General features: G+C 42.0%; 1 protein-coding gene and 1 long non-coding RNA gene across 7 annotated transcripts in view; one reads left to right on the forward strand and one right to left on the reverse strand.

The window, feature by feature from the left end:
- Positions 1-27,449, forward strand: part of Kirrel3 (kirre like nephrin family adhesion molecule 3) — a 584,234-nt gene that overhangs the window by 66,036 nt on the left and 490,749 nt on the right. The window lies entirely within an intron of this gene.
- LOC110345432 (uncharacterized) overlaps positions 1-27,449 on the reverse strand; it is a 35,399-nt gene that overhangs the window by 5,331 nt on the left and 2,619 nt on the right. Inside the window, exons 2-5 of one of the 2 annotated variants that reach the window (XR_015452401.1) lie at positions 25,267-25,365; positions 22,931-22,988; positions 16,600-16,737; positions 10,652-10,697 (exon numbers count right to left, since the gene is read on the reverse strand). This is a non-coding gene — a long non-coding RNA (uncharacterized LOC110345432). The remainder of the gene's footprint in view (positions 1-10,651; positions 10,698-16,599; positions 16,738-22,930; positions 22,989-25,266; positions 25,366-27,449) is intronic. The other variant, XR_015452402.1, reaches the window with a different exon arrangement.

Genomic DNA, 27,449 nt, shown 5'->3' on the forward strand with positions numbered 1-27,449 from the left:
GAAGTGTTGTAGTATTTTAATTTCAAGGAATTTGTTGATGATTCCTCATGGATTAAGCACACAATGGAGCCTAAGAGAAGAGGGAAGGCTTGTGTCCAATGAGCAGCTGTAGCTGTACCTGTGGTTGCATAGATTAATATGGGAGGCCCTCTGTCTTCCCCAAGCACATCACCTGCCTTACAGGCAGCTACCTCCACATAGCCCACTCTGGGAAGACTGCACGTGTTGGAGGTATCATGTTCTGTTCCTGTGATCTTTGCTCATCCAGGCTTGTGCCTGAAGTCTGAGAATAGAAGAAGAGGGGAGGGTGGAAAAAAAGATCCAGTATGGGCCTTCTCTTACTCACCTGTCAGTGCCCATTGTCCCGGTACCATTTGTGTACCATGATTATACCATGTGTCTAAAGTGATTTTACCTAAAGAGTGATTTTTCAATGCCGATTATTAAGCCCCACTTCCAGAATTTTGATCAGTAAGTTTGCATTAGGATTCATTTGCATGTTTTTAACCCCTCCCCAGGTGGTTCTGATTATTGGCCAGACTTGAAGCCTCTCCTGAAGGCTCTACTGTCATTAGGCAATGAGATCAGAGAGATCCAATGCCAACCTTGGACAGGTGAATGAAAGACGGAGGGGTTTTTTTAGTATTGGGAATCAAACTCAGGACCTTGAACTTTCAAGGCAGGCAGTGGAACCACTGAGCTAACCTCAGTGGAGGTTTTTTTGGTTTGTTTTTTCTTTAACTTCTGGACCATTGCCAAAAAAGGATACTGAGGATGATTCCAGCACCAAGGGACAAGAGAAAATGGACATATGTACACAACCCATTATTTTTATGCAGATGGAAATCTCAGTAATTACTACTTCTTGTCATACATGAAAGCTCAATTAAAATAGAATCATGAATGGTGCCCGAATTATCTGTAAGTAGCCCCGTGTATGTATTGTCCCCAGTACTCAATAGATCTAACTTCCATCAAGCTAGGTAATTACCTAGGTAAGTGAGCCTAGTTTATAATAGCAAAAACCAATCCCATAGCAAGCCAGCCACACATGAATTCACTGGAGTAACTCAACCTGATGGAGCTGGAGAAAACGAGGGGAAGAGAGCACAGTATCCAAGTAGATGATAATCACATCTCATCTGGTGCTGTTGGCACTAAAGGACAAGTAACTACCTACAGGAGCAAAGGCATAGGGATAGACTCAGTCAGGAAAATTGTGACGTCATCTCGAAGTTGACTTGAGGATTCTAAAGTGAACCATGATGAGCCACATGGTTGGAATGTATATGACAAGTTCAATACTAAGAACAGGACCTTAGAATTTAAAATGAATGTTTGGTCACTTTCTGGTTTAACAGAGGAGACTAAAAATGCATGTTCGTGTACATTAAGCACACACACACACACACACACACACACACACACACACACACCCCATAGGAATACAGAAAAGTTACTTCTCTCTGTTGTAAATTTAAATGAAGTCCGGAGTAGTGAAGGCCATTTGTAAGGTCTGCTGAGCTAATGGATTCATAATGACTTTTAAAGCTTCACTCGGGTAAGAAATACTGTTCATTTTTTAATTGCATATAATTATACTTTTTCAAAATCTAGGGCGGCATAGCAAAAGTAAATCTACTGGCTTAATTATAAATCTTTTTATTATCTGGAACCCTGCTGAAATAAAAGGAAAAAGAAACAACTATTGTTTTTCTAATCTAAGAAAAAGGATTTAAACAGTATATGCCTTCATTGTTAAATGAGTTATGGTACTTTCGATGGGAGAACACTGGTTTGTTCCGACACTCCTCTGCGGAAGGCTGTTTGGAGATGGACTGGGGTCCTCTGACCTGCCTGTGGTTCAAGCTGCCTCTTGTCCTGGAGAGTGAGCAACTGGTAATCTATTCAGTAAGGCTAAAGAGTCCTTATTTATCTCTGGAGGAAGACTGTGGGAAAAGCTTCAAGCTTGAAAGGGTGGAGGTTGGCAGGCAAGGATGGAGGAGGTGGTGAGAAGTCAGAGAAAGGAAAGCTCCTAGGAATCTAATCAGATTTTTCTTTCTACTGGGCTTCTTGCAGTGATTCCCCCCAGACCCTTGTAAGACCTTGTGGCTCACATAAGTTGCCAAGAGTGACCTGAGGAAGGAGACACACCTCTGATGGGCACAGCATGGTAATGTGGCTGGGAGGATTTGTTGCTTTTATGAATACAAGACTTGCTGAAATCTGTTTGTTGGAAGGGAGAAATGTTGAACCAACCCTATGCAGGGAAACAGCACCATCTGGGAGGAATGAGGGCAAATTTGGGCCGAAACATCAGTGTCTGAGGGGAAGGAAGGACATGCTGCTTATAATGGTACCAGCACAGCCTTCCAAGTCTGACTCTCACTTGGTCTTGTCTCCCAAATGGGAAACACGCTTGCAGGCTTCTGGAGGAGCCTTCCTCTAGGAGGCTGGGCCTGGGATGGTCAGGAGGGCCTCAGCATTGGATCCTGGGAAAGTATGATCACCTCTCAGGGGGCGGCACCACCCAGAGCCCTTGCTGCTCAGAAATCTGTGATCCTTTGGAAAGTCTCCTTCATCAGTTCTGGATGCCCCTTGTTAAAGTGAATCAATTATTCAGGTATTGGCGGGGGAGGTTGGACAGGAAACCCAGAAAGAAAACCAAATTAAGCTCTTAAAGGTTGAACAATTCATGTGGGCCAAATAGAGATGAATGATGTTGTTGCCCATCTCAGAAGCGGGGCAGGGGTGACTTCTTGAGGAGAAACAGCAGTTTGCAATTAACATCTCTAAATCCCTCTGGGAAGCTTTTTGCCACTGTCTAAGTCCAACTCAACAGGCATAGACCCTCAGGACAGCTCATGTGTGCTACAAACTGCCACTCTTGTCAGTGGCTTAGCAACCACAAACACCACTGCTGCATGCTGAAGTCTTCCCACACTGAAGCCTATGCTCCCTTGGCCAAGTAGGCTCACCTTTACCCTCTGCCTCTTGCTTGTTCTGGGCCTCAGAATGCTGCCCATAGGCTTGATGCTCCTGAAAAGCATCTTTCTTATTTATTTATTTATTTATTTATTTATTTATTTATTTATTTATTGCAATGCTGGGGATAGAACCCAGACTCTTGAACTTGCTAGGCAAGCACTCTATCACTGAGCTAAACCACTAGCTTTTGGTGTTTTAATTTAGACCCATCTCTCTAAAAAGAAGCAGACTCACATCTGTAATAGAAAACACCCCTAAATTCTTCAGCATCCTGTAGTTAGTGTGGACTTCCTGGAAGAAGTAGACTTGAAGGTACAAAAGTGCTTATAAACAGTGAAAAGACAGTCTCACCCAGGGATGTTCTCTCTATTCCAGTTTAAAATGTAACAACTGCAACCCACTCAAACACTGTGAATTTGTTTACCTAATTGGAATCTCACTAATGATCATTCAGATCCCTTTATTAGCACATGGTAAAGACATAGAAGTGCATCTTATCCCTCACAGTAGACAAGACACAAGTCATTTTAGAATACTGGCCCCACCACTTGGTAAGATCTTGAGCAATTTACTTGATCTCCATTTACTTGACCTCAATTTACTTTAGCCTCTATGTGCTCATCTATAGAACAGTGATAATAAAACCTTGCCTGTAGAGTTGTAACAATGTGAGAGCATGGAATATTATTCGGCCATAAAGAAGAATGAAATCATGTCTTTTGGAGGAAAAATGAATAGAACTGGAAACCATCACATTAAGCAAAATAAGCCAGACCCTGAAAGTTAAATATCACATATTTTCAATTATATGAGAAACCTAAAATATAAATAAACAAAATAAAGGAGAGATGGTAGGAAGAGGGTAGACTATTGGAAATGGGGAAGTGGGTAACGGGATTAAAATTGACCTGTGAACTGTGAGTAATCAGTTCTGCCTGGTCATTAGATGTAGGTTGCAACAGTGTACAGAAAAATCCAGTCGCAATGGTTTAGACAAGTCGGGGTCCATTAGCCTCACTCTCCATGCTTCCAGGGAGCTGCTGTGGAGCCCCTGCAATTGCATCATCATGTTGGGACCAGCAAGTCTGGACACTCTGGGGCTCTCTTGACCTTTCCTTGTCTTCCCAATATGACTGCTGTTCTTTTCTGGCATTACCCTTGTTTCGGGCATGGAAGAGGAAAAAAGAAGGGGTAGAATATCTGCTTCTTTGTGTCAGAAAAGTAAATGCTTTCCAAAGCCCACTCTGCGGGTTTGTGCTCACATCATCTTGACTGGAACTGGGGTGACACAGAGCTTGTCAGCCAAGGTCTGCTACTTTAAGAGTGGAGTTGTTCTAAGAATAGGCGAGCCAGCATATGTTAACTCACTTTGTAAGTGCTTTACGAAACTAAGTTGTTATCCTTACCCAAGGTCTTGTACAAAGGAGAGACCAGTCAAGGGGTAGTGATGACTATATTGTTCAGGACTTTTAACCCACACTGAGATAAATGGAAGGCATTTGGAAGGCGATGACTGCTTTAGTCCTAGCTGACAGGTCATATCTTCTTTCTGGCTAAGCCAGAGGTTATCCTGTTTCATTCTGCTAGTGAGATGATGCCTGGATTGGACTTGGTGGGTTCAATTGTCTCTGCTTGATGTAAGTGTGAGGCTATATTTTAGATAAATATAGTGTATTTCTAAGAACAGCAGGAGGTATTCCTAGAAGACTCATTCACTAGTAATGGGATTATGATAAATTAATGATAGGTAGTGTCCACAATGTGTGCCTTGCCCATTCATGTGGCCTCCTAACATTCTTAATAAGCATCTGTTATTTTCTAATAGCTTTATTAGAGGTGTAATTTATGTACCATAAAATTCACTGTTGTAAGTTTACAACTGAATGGATCTTAGAAATTTTACACAGTGGTGCAACCACAGTACCATCTAGTTTTAGAACAATTCCATCTCCCCCAGGAGATCCTTCCTGCTGATTTGCATTCTCCATTCCTACTCCTTCCAGCAGACAACAACAGTTCTACTTTTCTTTGTAGGTTTGTCTTTTCTAGACATTTCATGTCAATGGAGTTGTGTAATATGTGGCATCTGGTTTCTTTTGATTAGCTTGTTTTAAAGGTTCATCCATGTTGTAGCATTCAGCAGTAATTTGTTGTTTTTGATTGCAGAATACTATTTTGTTATGTGGATGTACCACATTTTGTTTATCTATTCACCAATTGATGAATATTTAGGTTTTTCCACTTGTTGCCCAAGATGAATAATGCTGTTATGAACATTCATGTACAGGTCTTTGGGTGGCCCTATGTTTTCATTTCTCTTGGGTAGATAACTAGAAGTAGAACTTCTGGATCATATGGTAAATTTATATTTAACATTTTTAAGAACCTGCCAGTTATCTAAAGTGACTGTAACATTTTACATTCCCACCAGTAATGTATGAGGGTTGCAGTTACTTCATATCCTTGCTAACATATATTATTATTTTTGTTTTACATTATAACCATTCTAGTACATAGGAAATGGTTATTCATTTTGGTATTAATTTGATTTCCCAAATGACTAATGGCACTGAACATTTTTCTATGTGTTTACTAGCTATTTGTATGTCTTCTTTGGTGAAATGTCTTTTCAAAACATTTGCCTATTTTAAAGAAAATTTTATTTATTTATTTATTTATTGTTGGTACTGGGGATCAAACTCAGGACTTTGCACTTGCGAGGCAGGCAGCAGCACCACTGAGCTAAATCCCGGGCAGATTTTATTTTTAAAGCAACTGTAAATATATAACAAAATTGAGCAGGAAGTACAGAGTTCCCATATAAGCTCTACCTCCCTGCTGGCACAGCTTCCCTGCTACCTGTTAGACATGATGAACCTACACTGACACAGCATTACCACCCTGAACCCTGAGTCTATAGTTTGCCTTAGGGCTATTGGTGTTGTACATTCTATGGGTTTGGAAAAATGTATAATGACAAGTATCCACCTTTATAGTATCATACAGATCAGTTTCACTGCCTTAAAGATTCTTTGTGCTCTGCTTATTTATCTTTCCCTCCCTCCTAACCCCTAGCAACCACTCATTGATTTTTCACCATCTCTATAATTTTGCTTTTTCCAGAATATCATATAGTTGGAATGATATAATAGTCATCCTTTTGAAATTGGCTTCTTTCACTCTCTGATTTGCATTTAAGTTTCCTTCATGTTGTGTTCATGTGGTTTTGGTTGCTCAGTTCTTTTTGGCCCTGAATAATATTCCATTCCGTGGATGTACCACAGTTTATCCATTCACTTACTGAAAGACAACTTAGTTGCTTCTAAGTTTTGACAACTGTAAATAAAGCTGCTGTAAAACATCCATGTGCAGGTTTTTGTGCCGTCATAAATATTTTGCTCATTCAAGTAAATGCCAAAGAGCATAATTGCTTCATTTTACAGTAAGAATGTTTGGTTTTGTAAGAAACTGCCAAACTGGACCAAGTGACTGGACCATGGTATATTCCCCCAGCAGTGAATGCGAGTCCTGCTGTTGCACATCCTGTCCGAATTTGCTGTTGTCTGTATTTAAGACTTTGGCTATTCTAATAGATCCATAATGGTCTCTGGTGTCTTATTGTTTAATTTAAAATTTCTTCTGACATATGATGTTGAGCATCTTTTCATATGCTTTATCTGCCATCCCTTAATCTTCTTTGGTGAGCTATCTATTAAGATAAGGCATTAGGCCCCTTTTCTAATTGGGTTGTTTGTGTCCTTACTGTTGAAACTTAAGGTCTTTGTATATTATGGATAGCAGTTCTTTATCAGATATGAATTTTTCAAGCATTTTTTTTCCAAGCTGACTTCTCATTTTCTTGACTTTTGTTCATTTATAAGCTGAGTTGTTTGCTCTTATTATTGAGTTGGAAGACTTCTTTAAAAGCTCTAGATACAAGTTATTCATCAGGTATATAATTTAATGATCTCCCAGCTTGTGGCTTCTCTCTTCATTTTCTTAATAGTGTCTTTTTAAGAGCAACAGATTTTTAATTTTGATGAAGTCCAAATTCTTAATATGTTCTTGTATTTTTGGTGTGTGTTGAAAAGTCAAGATCACAGTAATTTTCTGCTGTTTTCTTCTAAAACTTTTATAGATTTAGTCCTTCCATTTATGTCAATATCAGGTTTTGGTTGATTTATAGATGTGCATGAGAGCAGAGTTCCATGTGAATATCTAGTTGTTCCAGCACTGTTTGTTGAAAAGAATATTCTACTCCTCTTGAGTCGCTGCAGCACTTTCTTTAAAAACTCAGTTGACCATAAATATTAATATATTTCTGAGTTCTCAATTCTATTCTTTTGATCTAAATGTCTTCATTGTGTCAGTGCCACACTGTGTGGATTACTACAGTTTCACTGCATTTTTAAAGCCAGGAAATATAAATCCTTCAATGATTTATTTTCTTTTTTTGCTATTCTGGGTCCTTTGCATTTCCATATATTTCCTAGGGTTGGATTGCCAATTTCTGAAAAAAAAAAATAGACTAAAATTCACTGAGGTTTTGATACAACTTGTGCTGAATCCAAATATAATTTGGAAGGGCTGGGGATTTAGTTCATTGGTTCTGGTGCCTGCTTTGCAAGTGCAAGATCCCGAGTTCTATCCCTGGTACCAAAAAAAACCAAATATAATTTGGAAAAAGTTGCCATCTTAACATTTTTCAGTTTTTCTAACCATTTAGCATGGGATGGTTCCACATTTATTTAGAACTTCTGTAATTTCTCCCAATGATGTTATTTTAGTGGGATTTGTACAAATTTTTCACTTCTTTTGTTAAATTTATTCCTAGTATTTTGTTTTTTTATGCTGTTAAAAGTGGAATATTTTCTTAATTTCACTTTTGGATTATTGCCTGTAGAGAGAGAAAAAAATCAGTTCTTGCATGTTTATCTTACATTTTAGGACCTCACTGAACTCATTCACTAGTTCTGGTAATATTTTGGTAGATTCCTTGGGGTTTTTTTTTTTACAGAAAGGAGCAAGTACAAATAAAGACAATTTTCCTTCTGTCTTCCTTCCAATCCTGGTTGCCAGGCACCTGTTATTGAATTTGAAATTTTATAAAACACTCAAGAAGAGTGCAGGGTGGGGGACCCCAGGGCAGATAATATGATTACTAGGAGAAGAAAGGGGTTGCACAATGGGGCTGGGATGACAAAGGCATCAGAAGGACCCCACTGGGCTGCAAGAAGTTAGCTTGCTTATTCGTTTTCCAAGACACTAAGATAAAGGAACCACCATGAGAAAGACATGCTCAGGTTTTATGGCAGGGATGTTGATGAGATAGAAGATATGTTATTGTTGAATCCCTTTCAAAGAAATTGAAATGCCCTATATTTTTACTTTGTTCTGTCAAGAAATGGTTTGCTCCCGTCCCATTAATTTGGATGTCTTTTCTTTGTGACAGAGAATGGCTGCCCTACCCCTTCCACATGAAAACTGGTAAACAGTGACAGGCTGCCAGTGGACAGCCAAGAAGGCCTGTGTCTGGGAGCCACCACAGCAGTAATTCCAGACTCTAAAAACCATGCCTCCTTCTCTCCGGTGAAGCTTCTTTTAAGTAAAATCTCACTATTTAACATGTAATGGCTATTATGGCTATATGAGCCGTTAGCTGTTTATGTTGACTATTAATAAATTATTAGACCATATTGTGTGGGTTTTAATAACTCCATAGGAAGAGAAGTGTGGCCAGGAGGTGAAATCTCAACCAATTACAAATTCATAGTTTGAGTTTATTTTTTCTAACACATAGACGTTGTTTGCTTACAAGTAAATTAAATACGCAGTGCTTTTGCCCTCACGTAGAATTCTGGCCGTGCACAGGGAAGGAACTCAGAGCAGACACACAGTTCCTAGGGGAATGCCCTGCTGAGGTCGTTGCAGCAGGGATCATCCAAGACAAGAGCCTGATGCCTGTTAGGTTGAGTGGATCGAGTCTCACCTCTTCTGCATGGGCTGAAAGCCTCCGCAAGGACAGGAAGGTTGGCAGACATATATGTGTGCGGCTAAGCAGAACTTTAAAATGCATCATTCTAAATCAGCCTTGAAATACGGCTCCCCAAATTGGCTAGCTTGACTGCTTCCCAGATGAGACCCAGGAAGCCACACTGTACCCCTCACACACATGTCCTTGCTTGAGAAACACAGGCGTGTGGCAGTTTGAAAATGAGGATTAGAATGTCAGCTGGGGGGGATTCTTAATGAACTCTGCTCTGGGGTTCAGGCCAAGGTAGAGAATGCACTCAGCTTCAGCTGCAAAATGGAAATGGACTCAAATCATTTTCGTGTCAGCTAGGATTTTAAAATCAATACCAAGCCTCCTTGATATAGTCTCATTCTTTTTCTTCTTTTCTTGCTGTCTGCTGAGGGTGATGATGTATTCCCTTCTCCAGTAGCTGGGGAAATAAAATCCTTTGTCCTCTGCTTGGTATAAGTACACCTGGTCCATCCACTCCCATCCAGGTGAGAATACCCTATGCTTCATGGTGCTCACAGGTGTGAACGTGCCTCAGTTCTCCACATCATTTGTCACCTTGTTTACTCTTTGCTAGAAAGGGACACTTAATCCACTGTCTTGCCTCATTGCTACCATCTGGAAATTGGTGGCAGTGTTTCCTAGGGTGTTGTAAGAGAATGAATACCGGTATCTGACTGCTCCCTGTTCCGCATGTGAATTATTTAAACAATAGTTTTTCTCAGGATATTCATTCTCACCCTTGCTGCTAGAAACTAGATTGGAACATGAAAGAGCTTCATGCTTTAGGATCACAGTCCCAGAATGTTGATTTAGGTGGGTATTTTTAAAAACTTCTTTAAGATTGTCCCAAAGTTAGCATCCCACAAAACTTTGTGAACCTGGAGGATCGGGAAGCCCTTGGTGAACCTTCATGTAAATAATAGTGAATGCTTGTGATGTGATTGACAGGAAGGGAAGGAGGAGAGAGGGCCCTGTGTGGGAATAGGAGATGGGAGGATTCGGACAAAGGGGACAAAATGAGCCAAGCCTGGAGAGAAATGCCCGTGGCGTAGTCTGGCCTCTCCTGATTGGTCAGATGGCTAAGAAGAGTTTGTGCAGAGGCAGCCAGTGTGAGACGAGGTGAGACGGTGCCCCATCTGTAGGCCATGAAGACTGTTGCAAACTGTGTGAAGGATTTGGGACACACTCTTGAAAGGAAGGGGACCCTCTGAGGGTTGTGATGCAGGGAGCGACATGGCCACATACACCATGTAGTAAGACTCCTCCTACTGCAGTAGAATGGAATAGGGTAAAGGGAGCAGGACACAATGGAGGGGGACTATCAGGAGGAAAACTGAGATGGTGGCCCACCTGACTCTTGGTAGGGAGGTGTACTAGAGGGACCTCCTACCATTGGAGAACCTTTGAGAAAGGAAGGGAAATGGTTGAGCCACAAAGGCTTGGGCAGCTTAGAAAAGCTGAGGGAGGGCTGGCACCAAAGTCTGCAGTGGGGTAGGGAGTTGAGGGCCATTGAGCATAGACCAGGACCAGCCCCATTCTTATGAATTGAATGCCAGGCTAGGGTGAGATCCAAACGCTACAAAGAATGAAGCTAGAGGGGGCTTTGGAGAGCACAATGGGGTTCATTCATGAACTTACCAACTTGGTTCTGTTGCCACAGTAACATGTCAAGGGTTTTGCAGATCTGGGAGAGAGAGAGGAAAAAAAAAACCCCAAAATAAAAAGCCCTGAGTTACAGTACTCAAAGCAAATTAGGTCACTGTTACGAGTTATTAATTTTAATGCATTAAGAAAAGTGAGCGGGAGGAGTGGAGGGTTTGTTGTTTTTTTAAAAACATGGCAAATGGGAAACAGCAGAAAGTACAACAATAATTATGCTGAAAGCAAAGTGAAGTGTTCCAAAAAATGTAAGAAATGAACAAATTACATGCCCCTCCTTCCTTTTCCCTCAAGTGCAGTCAGGAGTCGGTGAGGTGGGGGTTGGACAACTCCCCCATAGCCCTCTGATGCCGTTAGGAGCTCTCATCTCACTGCTTTGTGTGTGTCGCGTGGTGGTGTTACTTAAGCCGGGCTAAGATTCATCGATGAAAAGAAAGCACAGAGGGCCATTTTTCTGGGCTGAGTTATGTTTAGCATGGAATTGGTCTCAGGCAAATGTGCAGCCTGATGAAGGGAAATTGGAAGCCATGAATAGATTCTCCAAGAACTTTTGTCCCCAAGGGGACTCGAGGAAGGCTTGTGTTTTGGTTTCTGGGTCTGGTGAACTCACTGTGGCAGCCTACTTCCCCAGTGGAGTATGGGTCTCTGGGCTGCAAATCTAGGTCACATGCAGCTCAGTCTTGAAGAGGCTTTGTTTGGCTTTGTTCAGTATTATTTGACTTTCTTTTTTGTCATTGCTGTCTCTTTATTTGCTTGTTTTCTGTTTGCTCTGTTTTGCTTTGCATCTTTTTGGGTAATAAGAACATTTTCTGTTCCATATGTTATCATGTGTGGAATTGACTTACTTTGTTCTATACACAAAAAGTCTTCTTCTCACCTGGACTCTCCATCCCTCTTCCTGTGCACAACTTCGACACCCATGTGCCCACCTTCCTCCCTGGATTATCCGTCTTGGTGGCATTTGGGGCATTATATGCATTTGGGACTGGAGTAGAGAAGCTGGGATTCAACACCACACTGTGGCAACTTCGTGTCACTTCCTGGAAGTGTTGACCACTTGCCCTCCTTAAAACTCTCTTTTGCTGTGTAAGGTAATTTTTCACTCTTGTACTTTTCTGTTCTTTCTGACCAGGCTCAGTTTCAATCACAGTTGGCCTTGAATGCTTTCCACTCTCTGAACTCAGCTGCCTGTCCACTTCTTAGAAGCTCCTAAGAGATGTATACATCTGAACTTGACTTCTCTGTCTCTCTTTCCTTGTTACCAGTCAGCTGGGGGTAAATTTTGCTCAATTCAAGTAGAGATGATAAATAGTAAAGTGTAACTTTTTTGTGTGAACAGCCCTAAGTTTTGAATACCAGCGCGTAGTGTCAGCAGCCCTCTGCCCCTTTCCTGGCAGTTAGAGCCAGCAGCTACCATCAGTCCTTGGTAACTCTTCTGGCAACCACAGATGACAACTCTCTGTTTCTCTCCATGATTTTCTGCTGCTAGATTGCTTGAGTGTTACCAGTCCTGGCTGATGGTTACTTTTGGTGTCAGTAGGCTTTGGTGTTACCATTTCTTAGTGAACCAGCTCAGCCCATCTCCTTAAGATAGAAATCACAAGTAGGCAGAACTATACCATCATGAAGAGAGGCCTTATTAAGTCTTATGCTGGGGAACAGTACATGGACTGACTCGCTAAGGGCAGAAGGAAGTTGCTTACATAGAAGAAAAGATAGGTTCACGTATGTGCAGTGTCCTGTCACCTAACCACAGACTTCCTCTTTAGTTTTGGGTAGGGTTGGAGACTCCTTACAGACTGGATTGAAGATGCCTGCAGAAGGGCAGAACCATTCAGAGAGGCTATATTGTGGAGTCATTTAGTATATATCAGGACCAAAGCTTGCCACATCCTAGCAAAAGTCTCCTTGGGCAGCCATGAGGCATCTGGCCGATTTGTGGCTGGCTACAAGGTGCTTGGAACAGGTGTGGAAGAAACAATGAAAAGTACCTTTTGGAAAGCATTGGGTCTTTCACTATTGTCTCACTCTCATCTTTCCCTGTCTTCCTCTCTTTCCATGTTGACTTATTTTATTCATTCATGCTCACAATTTTATCAGTCATGGACTTGCTCCTAACTCTCAAGCTCAGAGTTGTCCTTACCCCTTTACCTAAGCTCAGAGAAACCTACTAGACATCATCATCCACATAACTCATAAGCATCAAACACCCATTTGTTTCAAAACTAAATTCAATTTCTCTCTCTCCTACAACCTAAAGGAAAAAAGACAATAATAAAAGAAAGGTCATCTTCTCCTTTGTTCCTATTGGCCTTAAAACATAGCCTCTTCCAGCCAGTCGTGCAGGTGAGGCCCTTGAGCTGGCTGGACCTCGCCATCCCTGAGGCAGGGAGAATACTTCTGAAGGAGTGCATGCCTCCCTCTCTTCCTGCTGCCACCTCCCTGCTGGGCCCCTGGCTGTTTCCTCACTCTGATCCTTTACAGCTCTCTCAGGGACAGTGTCCGTCTGTAGCATTTTCTTCTCTAATCCATTTTCCTTCCTGGTTTCTGAGTTGTCTTTCCAGAACTCAGCCCTTATCATGCTGTTCCCAGACTTATGGTCCAGGAACAACTTCCCATTCCCTAAAGGATGAAGTCAGAACTATTGCCAGGCCCGACAAATTCTGGCCACCATCAAGTTTGTCACCCTCATTTCTGACCATTCCTCCCCATCCAGTAATTCAACCACATAATCCCATTCGCCAAATGTGCTATGCACCACTGTAGGTCTCAACCTTTGCTCCTGGGCTCTACTCTGCCTAAATCTATCCCAACTCTTCTCAGCTGAGCAAATGCCTATTCATCCTCAAGGTCACTGATACCCCTATGCAGAGTGAAGGTCCCTTCTCTGGACCCTGTTGAAAATACCTTGACAGTAGCACATACTGTATCACAATGCCTTATATTCAGCTGTGCTCATTAGATTCCAACTCCCTTAAGAGGCACCATCTTTGAACTCCCATCCTGTATGAGGAAGCACAAGGGCACTCAATAAATAGTTGTTTTATTCTTTCTCTCACCTACATTCTCCACATATAAATGGAAAAGCTCTGAGGCGTCATCATAACCTACTTAAAACTGCAGATCCCAAAGAGACAATGCCTAAGTGAATTGCGAGGCCAAAGTGCTAGAAATACTGCCTGGACAGTATTCTTGGATGATGCTCTCTTTCCAAGGTCACACTTCTCAAGAATGGTTACACTGAGATTTGGAGAATAAACAAGAGCCCTGGGTGGATGACCAAACAAGGTCCTATGCTTGGCTCTTATGTGAATGTTGCTGGAGGTTAGTAAGGGGGCAGCAGAAGGGTGAAAAAAAGATGCTTAAAATCCTGGTTTGTTTTTTACTCTATTGCTAGGTGGCTATAATAAATGTCAAGTCCGCTTTTTCCTGTAAAGGTAGTCCAAAGGGGGATTGGGTGAAGGAAATATTTCTTTTTTGTGTGTATTAAAATAATGTATTATGATCTTTTATGATAAAGATACAAAGGAAAATGTAAGCCTGGCAGACTCTTGTAGAAATTTGGCAGATCTCATGATGCTTAGCATTGCAAAATAGGGACAAATATGGAATGTTGTATAGGTAACTGGATAGTACATATGAATATGCGAGTGTATGCACAAGCAGTCATAAGCAGAACCAATATTTAGTGAGTCACCACTGTGTACCAGGTATGCAGGGACTGTGTCTGTATGAGTGTGTACGTGAGTGCTCACACAGAAGTGCCATGCAGTAGAGAGCTTTTTACTTCAGTCTTTTGGGTGATCTCACCTCACCTGTGACTCCAGACACTGGGGGGAAAGGCAGATATTTTTTCCGGAAGCTAATTTATCTGGTGAGCAGAAAGCTCCATTTTAATTGATTCTATCTTTCAAGATCCAAGTAACCTATAATCTCAGCTCAGTTGTCAATATTTTGCCTGCGTCATCCCTCAGCCTTTAGCATGCAGATAGGGCAGGCAGAGAGCTGCTGTCACGGCTCAGCATGAAAAAGAAGAGCAGCTCAGGGTAATAATCCGCTTTTGATTTTTTTTTCCCTTTCCTTTTCCTACAGCCTCTCTCAAATCCACTGAAACAGGGGAAAATCCATACCGATTAGAAAAACTTCTGACCGAGACATCTTTCTCTTTTTTCTTTCATTTTCTCCCCCACCCTCTTTAGTATTCAGCAGGCACCCGAATATCAGAGGTTTCCATGATGCTTGGCTGTGCACAGCATCCCAACCACGGATGGGAAAAGAAATGCTCATCTGAGATTTTGCAGTTCTTTTCAGACCAATGCCAGGTGGCTTCCATCACACTGTCAGACAGAGTTCTGGCAGCAGGTTATTTGGGTAGGGATGGTACAGTAGAGGGACTTCTGCAGAGGCCAAGAGAGTGTGTGCAGATAGGAATTAACCAGGGAGTTGCCTCACTGTATGAGCTACTCAAAATGCTCCTTCCATGGTCCTTCAGAGCTGTGTTTACCTCTGCAAAGCCAGGAGGAAAGTGCAGAAGAGGTTCTGGTGTGGCTTAAAAGGGACCTGCAGTGGTAACTATGTGACAGAATATTCCAGTGGACCTAATTACTTTCAACAGCAACATTGGGTTCTGTGTTAGGAATGCTCAGTGCTAACTTTCATTCTGTCAGCCCATGGTCTAGCTCTTCCTTTCCCTATCTTACAGAAGAAGAAGCAGAATGACTGAGCTATGGCCAAGCACCTACCTGATAGGTGTGGGACAGCGTGCTCCTGTGATGTTCTGTTTACCGATAATCTCCTCTACTCTGGAGCACTGGGCTGAAGCTTCATGTGACAGTAAGAAGAGTCCCAGGCATGAGTACATGGTGGGCAATGTTAGGGTCATTTAAAAGACACCAGGGGAAGAAAGCCAGAGGGTCTCTACCCTTGACCAAGTCACTGCCACGCATAGGACAGGTTAGGCATCAGGACATGGATGCCCGACATCCAGGGGTATTTGTTTGCTGTAAGTTTCAACCTGGCAAAGACTCCTGCTCTCTTGACTGCAGAGATGGGGGAAAGAGGAAAAGGTACCTGAAAATACATAATGGCAGGAGAGAAGGAGAAGACAGATGTCTGTGCTGGGGAGGAGAGAGAGGTTTGCCATCAGAGCCTCTGGCCAGGGAAGAGTGCAAGAGGCAACACCTGACACCCATAACTTAAAGGATGAGAGGTTTAATTTGGCTCACAGTTCAGGGAATTTAGTCCATGGTCAGCAGCTACAAGGCAGTGGAAAGGCATGGCAAAGGAAAGGTGCACACCCCATGGTAACCAGGAAGCAGAAAGAGAAGGAACAGCCAGGGAAGGAGATACATCCTCCAAAGACACATCCCCAGTGACCTATCTCTCCCAAGCAAGACCTGCCTTCTAACAGTACTTTCAGCTATGAACTCAGTAATGGATCAAGCTACTGATGAGTGTAGCACCCCTGTGATCCAATCACTTTCCAAAAGCCCCACCTCTGAACACCCGAGACTTTTGGGGGACATTCTAGATCTTAACCATAACAAGTCAGAAGGGTAGGAAGAGTCAACAGAAGCCATTCAATGATATCACCTTACCACAGTCCCTGAGGTGGCATCAGGAAGCTGGCAGTCATGGATCCAGTGGAGAATGAAGCTGCCTGACTGGCAGCCATGGATAGCAGGAAGTCACAATGCCCAGGAGGAGAGGACAAAGCCAGGCAAGCTCCCAGTCCCTGACATCTGCTTATGTGCTGAGTTCTGGAACCTGACAGCCTCTTCCATTTAATCCATAACCACCATCCCTCAAGTCTGCCTCAGGCACTCCATGGGACTCCAGCCTGGCTCATGGGGCAGGCACTCCTTCCCTTCTCCTTTCTCAGCTCCTCTCACTGATTCACTCCTTCTTGAGCTGTCTGCTCTTCTTACCCTTTTAGGACACTTCCATGTTAGATCCCAGGGTCACCATCAGCCTGGAGGGGTGGGGGACTCACTCAACTACCAATGGCAGAGTTGACACAGCAGAGAAGATGCATCCACCAAATTGTTGCAAGGTCTTATAAGATCCTGTAAGGAGAGGAGCAGGTTATGGCAAAGGTTGCATCTCTCTAGAACAAAAGTGTGTACACCTTCTTTCCTTTTGTTCTAAGAGCACAGCTGTTAGGGAATCTCTTTTAAAAAATTTCTCCCCCACCTCCACCACAGACACACACACACACACACACACACACACGCACACACATACACCCATAGTCACATTGGATAGACATGCTGTTGGGGAGGAAATCATGCTAATAACAACTTCCATTCTTAACATTAGAGAAGTAACCAGGGGTGTTGGTAAATGAGAGGAAGCTGTCAGTGGAACAAGATGAGCACATAGTGGGCATCCAGTTAATCAGCACAGTCCAGCAATACTAGAAGTGAGAGTCAGCATGAAAGATGCCATATTTACTTAGGTGAGAATTTTAATGGAGCAAAGCTGTTCCTTATCTTTAACACTTCTTCCAAATCACCCAACACCTTTGCTTGTGATGATTAATCTTGATTGTCAACTTGAATGGCTTGAGGGAGACCTGCCTGGGAGATTCATGAAGCACACTTTGGGTTTTGAGGGCAGACCTTGGAGACTATCTCTGGTCCCTGGTCCCTTCCTCTCTGGCTCTCTCCTGTTTTCTCTTCTTTCTGACTGCCATATGGCGAGCAGCTTTTCTCTACGTCTTTCTGCCATGATATTTCTGTCTAAGGGCTAGCCACCCATGAGCTGAAGCCTCTGAAACCATGAGCCAAAATAAGCCCTTTCTCTTTTCACTTGTACATGTCAGGTATTTTTTCCTAACAACAAAAAACTTACTAATACACTGCCTTTAAATAAATACCACTCTGGAGCTGGTTTCTGGGAGGAAGCCAACAGGAGCTGGAGAGTAGGCATGGGTCTGGTGTGTACAGTCAAATATGTTCTGAGGGCAAATGGGCAAACACAATAATGACACAGACATAATTGGTGTTAGACTTTCTGTAGGTGTGTAAATCCTCTTTATTTTAGAACTCAATCCTTTTTTATTAAGCAAATAATTTTTGAGTACTTAATGAGTGCCATGTAGTATAATGGGTGGTGGAAAACCTGTCTGAAAAATGTGAGCTGGAGGATAAGAAGACCACACTCTTTCTCTCTCTCTCTCTCTTTACATTGTATACTAAAAGAGGAGACTAAGGACAGGACAACCAGGTGGATAGATACATCCAGGTGAGAGATGATAATGACTCAAAGTAGGAAAGATAAGAGGTGAATGGGAAGGAATCAGGAGATGTCTGATCTTCTAGCCATAAAATACTTATTTACTATCATCTCTCTGCAAGCCACTATGACAAATGCTGAGAATAGAATGGGAAACAATCTTTAAGAGTAAGAATAGGAAGCTAATTATTGACTGGGTACAGAGAATGACTGCATATGGAATGACACTATATGATCTGGTTTGGACAAATGGGTAGAGGAACCACTTATGATGTTGGAATTCTGAAGAAGGATGAGGTTTGGAGGGAAAGCCAATAGATTTCACTTTGGGTACATTGAGCTAAAGAAGCTTAAGGAGCTTTAAAAAATGCTGTCTGGTACATATTAAATATGGAATTAGAGCTAGAGCCAAGAGACAAACTTGTTTTCAGATTATAAAAAGAATTTGGGTGAAAGTCTCAAGGAATACCAATATCAAGGAAATGAGAAAAAAAGAAAAAGAAAAAGAAAAAGAAATCCACAAGGCAAATGAGAAGAAACTCCAGAAAAGGAGGAAGAAGGAAGGGATACCATGCTATCATGGAAGCCCAGGCAAGGAAAGCAACCCTACTCTAATGATGCAAAGAAATGCCGGGGACATTGAAACTTAGAGCAACTAGTGACCTTGGAGAAAGCTGTTTAGGATGAAGGGCAGACATGACACTAGAAAGCTGTGTGTTGCGGGGGGAGTTGGAGGAAAGAAATGAATACAGTGAACACAAACAACTCATATTAGTTACTTTTCTCATTGCTGAGGCAAGGTACCCAACACCCAAAGTTGGAGGAGGAAAGACTGATTTCAGCTCACAATTTGTAGAGGTTTCAGTCCATAGTCTGCTGTTTAAGGCAGGATAGCATGGCAGAGAGGCATCACAGAAGAGAAACAGTCCATGGCATGGCAAGCAGAAGACAGCAAGCAGCAAGCCTTCCTTTCTCTTTTATCCCATCCAGTTTACCAGCCTTTTGAGTGGTGCCACCCACATTCAAGGTGGGCTTTTCTTTATCCACACCTACAACTATGCTAAACAAATCACGGGGCTAATTTAGTACCACACATCCTTAATCCTCGTATCACGCACCCTAGATCCAGCCAGCTCTGAAAAGCCCATGAGGCTTTGGGGGGACATCTAGATACAAGCCATAGCACAACCTTTTCAAGGACTTGAGTTATAGAGAGAGGGAAAAAATGGGAAATGGCTACAGAGGAACAAGGAGAAAATGGAGAGTTTGTTGTGATTGCTGTCTCTTTTGCATTTCTTTCAAGGATGGGAAAAACTTGCCCTTAGTTTAGCCCTACTGAGGAGAAGGAAAGAGTAAAATAGATAGAACAAATTCCCTAGAAGTGGGAAGGAAGGGCATTCATTGTGTGGTTAGAGGGACAAGCCTCTGCTATTGTTTGGATATGGTTTGAATGCCCCCAGGGGGTTCATGTGCAGAAATTTACTGTGATATTTAGAGATGGAGCCTTTGGAGGTGATTAGAATTATATAAGGTCACTAGGGTGAGGCTCCTATGACTGAATTCCAGTGGCTTTATAAGGCGAGAAAGAGAGATCAGAATATACACATATGCTCCCTATCTCCTGCTATGTGATACCCTACATGTCCTGGGATTCTACCAGCAAGAAGGTCACCATCCAATGCAGCTCCTGAATCTTGGACCAGAACCATAAGCAAAGTAAACCTTTTTTCTTTGTAAGTACCCAGCCTAATGTTATTTCATTATAGCAATGAAAAATGGACTAATACAACCTTGTATGGCATTACACTCTTCTCATGTCATAGAAGGAAAGATGGAAAAGTTGTGTCCAGACAAAATACAGAAGAGTGGACTCTCTGTTAGGGTACTGAGGAAGCACTGATTTGTTGGCTTCATTTTCTCTGAGAGGTAAGAAGAGATCATCTGCTGAGAGTGGTGGAGGAAAGACAATAGTAAAATTTAAGAAGAATGGAGAAAGTTTGATTTAGCCTTTATAGAGGATGAAAGATTATCCAACCTCAGAAGCACAGAGGAATTAGGGCAGCATGGAGGGGCTGGTTGTGGTAGGAAATCATACACAACAAGTGGGGTTGTATTCCTCAGGGTTCTCCACAGAAGTGGATCTAATAGAGTATATAGATAGAGATACATGAGAGCCAATTGGTAGGGAAATTGGCTTAAGTGATCATAGATTATGAGAAATTCCATGATATGCTGTCTACAAGCTGGAGACTCAGGGAAGATAGATGATGGTGAGGCTCAGACCAAGTTCAAGGGCGTCAGAACCATGGTTACTAATAGTGCAACTCTCACTCTGAGACTAAAGGCCTGTGAACCTAGGGCTGCTGTGAAGGCCTTGGAGTCCAAAAGCTTGAGAAGCTGGATGTGCAAGGGCAGAAGAAAGAAGTCCTAGCTTCTACAGTGGTGGAGGGAAGGAAGTGAAGGAACGAAGGAAAAATGGAGGGGGGGGGCAGAGAGAGGATATTTTCTTTCTTTTGTCTTTTTGTTTAATCTGAACCTCAGCTAATTGGATGGTGCCCACCCACACAGAAGTGCACTGTGTACTTCTTACTTAGTGCACTGATCCAAACTTCAATCATTTTCTGATACCCCCAGAAATAATGGAAAATAATGCTTTACCAATTATCTTGGAATCCTTTAGCCCAGGCAGATGGACACGTAAAATTAACCATCAAAGGGCTCAACTCACTTTTGGGCTTATTTTGTCCAGTAACTCTTGCCAACCAGAACTAGGCACAGAGAAGGCAGATCATGAAATGACCTGGCTTGAGGTTTTCTACAAAGAAAGTTGAACAGATGAGGGGAAAGTACTAGGGGTGAGTGACGGACTATGAAGTCTGAACTGATTAGGGAAGAGCGTGAATGTATAGGATTTCAGTGAGGTCAAAGAATGTATTTGTCTTACAGTATATTCTGAGAAATAGCCTAGTACAATCAGAAAAGTTAAGAGGCTGTGGACATAAAATAAACCATTTGGACTGATCATTTTAGAGGAGAGGAGCCCTGCAGAAAACCGAGCAGCAGCAGCAGTAGGAGCAGCAGCATCTCTTCACAGGGAAACTTCTTAAACTAGAATCCCAAAGCCAGATCAAGTGGACTAAGTTCCACAGTGTCACAAGGACCTTTGCATTTAGGGAGATTTAGCTCTACCTTTTATTCATCGGTGCAGTGATTTAATAGCATTATTATAGTGCTGTGCATTTATCTTTGTCTAATCAGTAAGTCTCTTGGGATCTACAGATGCAGCTTATGGTGATGAAAAAAGTGGGCATTTTATAGGTAGAGTCAGCCAGGGGAGAACAGATCAGACTGCAAAGACAATAAAGCACAGTACTTTAGGAGGGTGAATTTTGGGGTCAGATTTCTAACCTAGCCATTTACTGTCTGTTTGACTTTAGGAAAGTTATTTAATCTTTCAAAGCTTTCATCTCTGTAAGATGGAGAATGATAAGTGCTTCATGGGATTGATATGAAGATTAAATGATATAATTAAATGATAACATTAAGTGATATCATTATAAACACATTTAGCATCATGTCAGGAATGTGGTAATTGCTCAATAAATGATGCAATTAATACTAGTTGGTAGTATTGTTACTGCTTAAGTTGGAAGGGTAAATTAGACTAGGGGATGTATCTAGGTGTCAGTCCCACATATGTTCTGCATGGCCCCAAGCCTGATTCTGCAGCAGCCCTGCCTGTCCTCTTTGGAACACGTCAAGTCTGAGACGTCTCCGCAGGGATGGCACACATGCTTGTGCAGCCCCGTACTCATGCACGTGTCAAGGAGAGGGTTTCTCTTCCAGACCACAGGGACCTCAACTGGCTATGGATTCAAAAGACCTCTATGCAGCTGGCATCACTAAGAGGAAGCATGTCCCTGGCCACTGCAGCTTGAGCAATTGGAAGAACCCAATTCCAGCTCTGTGATCTACTCCAGCCAGAGAATCATGCCCATTATGGATGTTTTGAAGCCTTGCGTGGTGCTTCGACATCAAGAACCTGGTTATCAATTATTCTAATTGTTATTCCTCACCACAGCTAGAACTGCCAAGCTTTAAGGTAGTTTCCATCCTCCAGATCCATAAACTTGCCCTTGGCTTATTGAGCCAACCATGTTCGTTTAACAGAAGTGATTTTAATTACTCAATTGGAACTCTAGAGAAGTGGAAGTGAAGAGTGTATGTGGTTATGATAAGTGTTTCACCAAGGGACCAGCATCCTCCTGTCTTAGGGGGAAAGCCTTTAATGAATCCTACACACCACCAGGTTTTTCTCCCACCTACAACACATGAGCACTCACACTGAGGAATTAGACTTGCCAAAACCCACAAAAGGCTATGCCTTAATTCTGCAAATGGCACACATATTTACTACTTGGAAGGTGTGAACACTTAGATGATAGTATTAAAAAATATTTTGGTGTGTATTGATGCACCATCTAGAGTCAGAGGAATATCCAATGTGCTTACAGCGGGAAAGCTTTGCACACACTTCAATCAACTGGTTGCGGATGCCTGGCATCCAATGCAGGAAATATTCTGAAAATTCAGGAAAAATTCAGATGCTCCATTAGTAATGTCTGCAATGGCACAGAAATGAAAAATGGAATATCCTTTGTATATATTTTCAATCCTTAAAAAATAAATTCCAAGAGGCAGGGAATATATCATTATAGTTCTCTGTATAAATGTACCTAACATATGTTGTGAGTTGACAATGGTAGGAATATTTACACACAAATAGAACGATTTAACTGGTTAACTAAAATCCAAGGATCACCCTCTGCCCCATAAGCTTGCTCATCACTTTGTCAGAGAATCAGCAGCTCAGTTTATGAAGACTTTCTCACACTAAAACTACTTGGATAGTCTAAAGCACAGCCATAAATATTAGACACCAAATTGTCAAAATAAATGAAGGAGGAAGTTTTGTGGTGTGGCAAATCCTCTTCTACTACTAAATCATATTTATTTGCTTACTTGCAATTCAGTGGATCTCCCCAGCATCCAGAGATGCTTTTGAAGCCCAACTGGACACCTACAGGTGAGAGGGAATAGTGCTATGAGTGAGTGAATGACAAACATATCCTCTGCCTCCTCAACATCCATCTCACTCACTCAAGTTGTGTGTCCTTCAACTGCTACCCTGAAAGTCTCTGTCTTCCCTCTGAGAGGCATCTGTATCATCATGTGTAGCCTTATAATTTTGAGAATGCACAAAACTGGTTTCCCAGGCAGCAATAAACATGCCAGGTATCAGTGTGGGTCTTATGGAAGCCCGGTTTGGAGAAATGAGTCACCAAATCTAAATTCTGCTCCACGACCATAAGCTGTGCAATCACACATCCAGTGAAATAGGGAGGTTAGCATTTACCAGACACATCCAGGTACCCATGCCAGGGAAAAGTAGGCTGGAAGAAGGAACAAAATCCTTACTGCTCTGACAACCTGTTCTCCAGAAACTTCACCCTGACTCTGGAGTCCATCCCTAAGTTTAGGAAATACATGGAGGGACACAAAAGGGAGCATCCCTTAACAAGAGAAACTCTTGCAACTACCAAAATCTGCTGAAAGCCAGATTTCAGCAGTTCGTCTGTTCTCATTACCCGCCAAGCTCACAGCTGAACAGGGTTGTGTGCAAGGCCTAGTGGGTATTGAGGTACTCAGTGGTCTGGGAAGTGTTTTCTTGTTTGTAGGTTTTTCACTTTTACTTCCTTTTTTTCTCTTTTAACTTTTTTATTGTGGTAAAAATATATATCACCTTAAATTTTACATTGTAACTATTTTCAAGTGTACATTCAATGGCATTAATTACATTCACACTATATATCCTTCACCGCTATCTATTTCCAGAACTTTTTCATCACTCCAAACAGAAGCTCTGTCCCCACCAAACAGTACTTCCCAGTAGCTCTTGGTAGCTGCTATTTTATGAATTTGACTATTTTAGATATTGTATACCTGAGTAAGTAGAGATGTAAAATATTCACCCATTGTGTCTGGCCCATTTGATTTAACATATTTTCAAGGTTGATTCATGTCGAGGCATATATCAGAATGTTTTTCCTCTTATGGCTGAATAATATTCCATTCTATGGATGGCCCCCATTTTGTTTATCTAATCATCTATCTGTTGGACCCTGGGATTGTTTCCATATTATGGTTCTTGCAAATAATGCTGCATTGAACGCTGGTATACAAAATAAAAAACTTGCATCTGTGGATGATCAGCTGCCCTTGCATAAGCTGCTAGGAGAAGCAGGGTGAGAGGTGGGGAGGAATCCTGCCTCCCTTTGATTATACCTGAAGCTAGTGGATCAGGCATAAGGAGAACGGGGGCATTAAGTCAACTATATCACTGATTTAAACCATTTTCTTTTTATAAGTGTAAAATGGAGAAGGTTGGACCAAGTGGCCTCTACTGTCCTTTCCAGCTCCTAAATCTTTATTCAAAACCTAAGTTCATTTTCAGAAAAATTCCAGCTGATATTCTTTCCAAGTTAGAATATCCCTAAATTAGAATATTCCCTTCCATGGTCTACATTATTAAGGTTTTTTGATTTGATTAGTCTTTAATGAAGAACAAGGACTTCTGTAGTTAAGGCATGCAGTCTGGGTTTCTATGTGGATGAGCTAGGTTTTGATATTTCAGTCCCTGTCTCAGAGGATGTTAGGAAGCATCTATCTCTCTTCTGTATCTTTCCTTCGCATTTGGTAAGCTTCAGCCTTAAACAGTGGCTCTCAGTGTATGGTCCCAGGAGGAGCAGTACCAACATTGCCTGGGGACTTGGTAAATGCAGATTCTGACCTTGAACCTAGCGAATTGACATTGTGGGGGGTAGGGCTCATTTTTGGTACCGGGGATCGAACTCGGGTCCTTGCGCTTTTGCAGCAGGCGGCAAAACCACTGAGCTAAATCCCCACCCCTGTGCTTAGCAAATCTTTTTGGATAATTCTAATGGATGCTAACTCTTCAGAAACGCTGCTCTGTAGGAAAACAGCACACGCTGAGAATCATGATAAGAAGTCTCCAGTTTGACCACTGATCAGCCATAAAGTCTTAACTTATTCATTTCTGGGCCTCACTTACTTTAGAAGAAAACCAATGATCACTCTGTCTTTGCTACTCACACAGAGTATCATTAGAATACTATTAATCAGGAGGTATGGAAATGCTGTGAAAAGGTTGAATACATTTTACATATGATTAGACTTTTATTCATTCATTCATTCATTCAACAAACATTATTCATCATCTCCTATGTGTCAGACACTGGCTAGGTCTGGGGACAGAATGAAAAGGATAGATGAGGTACCTGCTGTCATGGAGCTTACATCCCATGGAACCTTTATAAGCATTTTCTTTTCTGTATTTCCAAATAGTGATATGATCCATTTCAAGATTAGGTTCTGATCTATCAAGAGAATGAGAAAAGGTGAAATGCTTTACCTGAGAGTAAGACCAGGCTGCGTCAGATGTAGCAAAGAATAGTTTGACTACAGTGTGACAAAAAAAAAAAAAATGTGTCAGCTACCAAGAGAGAATGTACGAAGAGATCTAAGATGGGCCTTGCCTTGATGAGGACAGCAGGCATGGATGCATGGTACTATAGGTCTCATCTAGCTTAAATGCTACAATTGCACCCTCTTCATGTGAGTTAATGATCTAGCTTTGTCTGGACAAAACCATGCACCACATATAACTCATGAGCTGTTTTCCTAGATCATAATAGGCCAGATCTCTACCCTCTGAGACATGGGCTCAAAGAGAATTGGCAAATATTTATTGGATTGATGGACCTCAAGACACACTTTTAGATTTAGGATTTTAATTTTTAGCCACCATCATTGATAAGCAGCTGCCTTTTTCTCTTTTTAACCCAGAGCTAAAATTCAATTTCCTAATTTTTATGAAGAGAAATGAAATATATGCTGGGGGGGAAAAAGAGTGGCTCAAGAGAGTTATTGGACTTCAAAAACCCTCAAAAATCTTTTAATGATTTAAGTGTAAAGGAATCAGAAACATACTGATGAAATTCCCCTTGAAATCCACATGGTGCTTGGAGATTCTGGAGGGAAGACTCCAGCAAAGAAATCTGCTGTTTTTCTTTCTTTTTTTTTTAAATCAAATTCAAACCATTTGAAATCCCTGGTGAACTCCAATATGGTGTAATCATATCGTTTTCATAAGAATCTCTTCTCCCCAAAGGCAGAAGGGGAAGGAGAAGCCTAATTAAGGATCGTTGGTTTTTAAGGTCAGTCTGGGGTGGGGGAGTGTCAAGTGGGATCTGCCAAGTTGTTTGTGATGTTTACACTGACCCACAGATGTGCTGCGAATATACAAAATTAAAATATTAATTGTCTAATCTTGTGCTATTTTCCAACATACACTTGGCGAGACTTGTTGCATGTTCAGTTCGAAAACAGTAAATTTCCAAGCTGTCATAATATTGAGGTCTCATATGTATTACTTGCTCTGCATAATTAATTGTAAAGTGATAATTTGTACACTAAGATATTTTCATTCAAATGTGAAAGTGAATGTCTCAGCATCTCTGCCTCAGGCAGCCAGAAGAGAGTGCAGTAGCACTGCCAGGCTCCTCCTTTTGGCTGGCAAGGTGAGTGGCGAACCTTCAGCTGTTTAGACAGGGAACCTGTCTGCTTTCAGCCTTATTCAGCACCTTCCAGGGCTCATCTGCTTCTGAAGGTTGTCCCAGCTGATCTTCTCCCACCCTGTGAATTCTGGTGGCTGCCCACCGTATCCCTGAACTTTTCAGTGTCTGTAATTCTTCCTGGTGTTTAACTGTAACAGTAAACACTCTGAGAACAAAAACCATCCCTCAGCATTCTGCATCATCCAATTCACTCTGTGGAGTCCTAGGGATGTAACATTGTTCAATAAGTATTTATTTGTTAGAATCTCAGTGGCCTCCAACAAGAACTCTTTCTCTCTCATTCATGTCACGGTAGGCTGTGAGTCCTCTGTGACTCTATTCTGTGTGCCTTTTCATTTGAGAGGTCTGGTGGCAGGAGTTGCACCTAACTGACACTTTTCTTTGTCATGACAGAGGGCAGAAATTGGCCAAGCCAAATCAGACACTTGCATTCAAAGCACTGTGTGGCATACATCACATTCACTTGTATTTCAATGACTGAAGCAAGTTGCAAAGCAGAGCAAAGGCCAATACTAGCCTGGTTAGTATTTGTGAATAAAACAGTCACCCATAGCACTACTGACATGCAGTACTGTAGGTGGAGAGGGTGAGTTCTTTTTCGTGAACACTCATGAACATGGACTACTGTGCTGCCTGGTCATGTGCCCCCTCCATAGCACATATGAGGTGAAAGTGGCACAGAGTGCCCCTTGACTGGGTGGGTCTCACAGCCTGTGTGTACTCCCCTCTGCCAGGCCACACCAAATGTCCCTCTGTCAGCTCTGGTGGGCTCTCTCCAAGCAGATGTTTTCTCACAGAAATTGTTCTATGAGCTTCCAATAACA

This window comes from Heterocephalus glaber, unplaced genomic scaffold (genome assembly GCF_053883595.1).
Source record: "Heterocephalus glaber isolate CG9 unplaced genomic scaffold, H.glaber_assembly_v1.0 deba00001446, whole genome shotgun sequence".
In the NCBI taxonomy this organism is placed as follows: Eukaryota; Metazoa; Chordata; class Mammalia; order Rodentia; family Bathyergidae; genus Heterocephalus; species Heterocephalus glaber.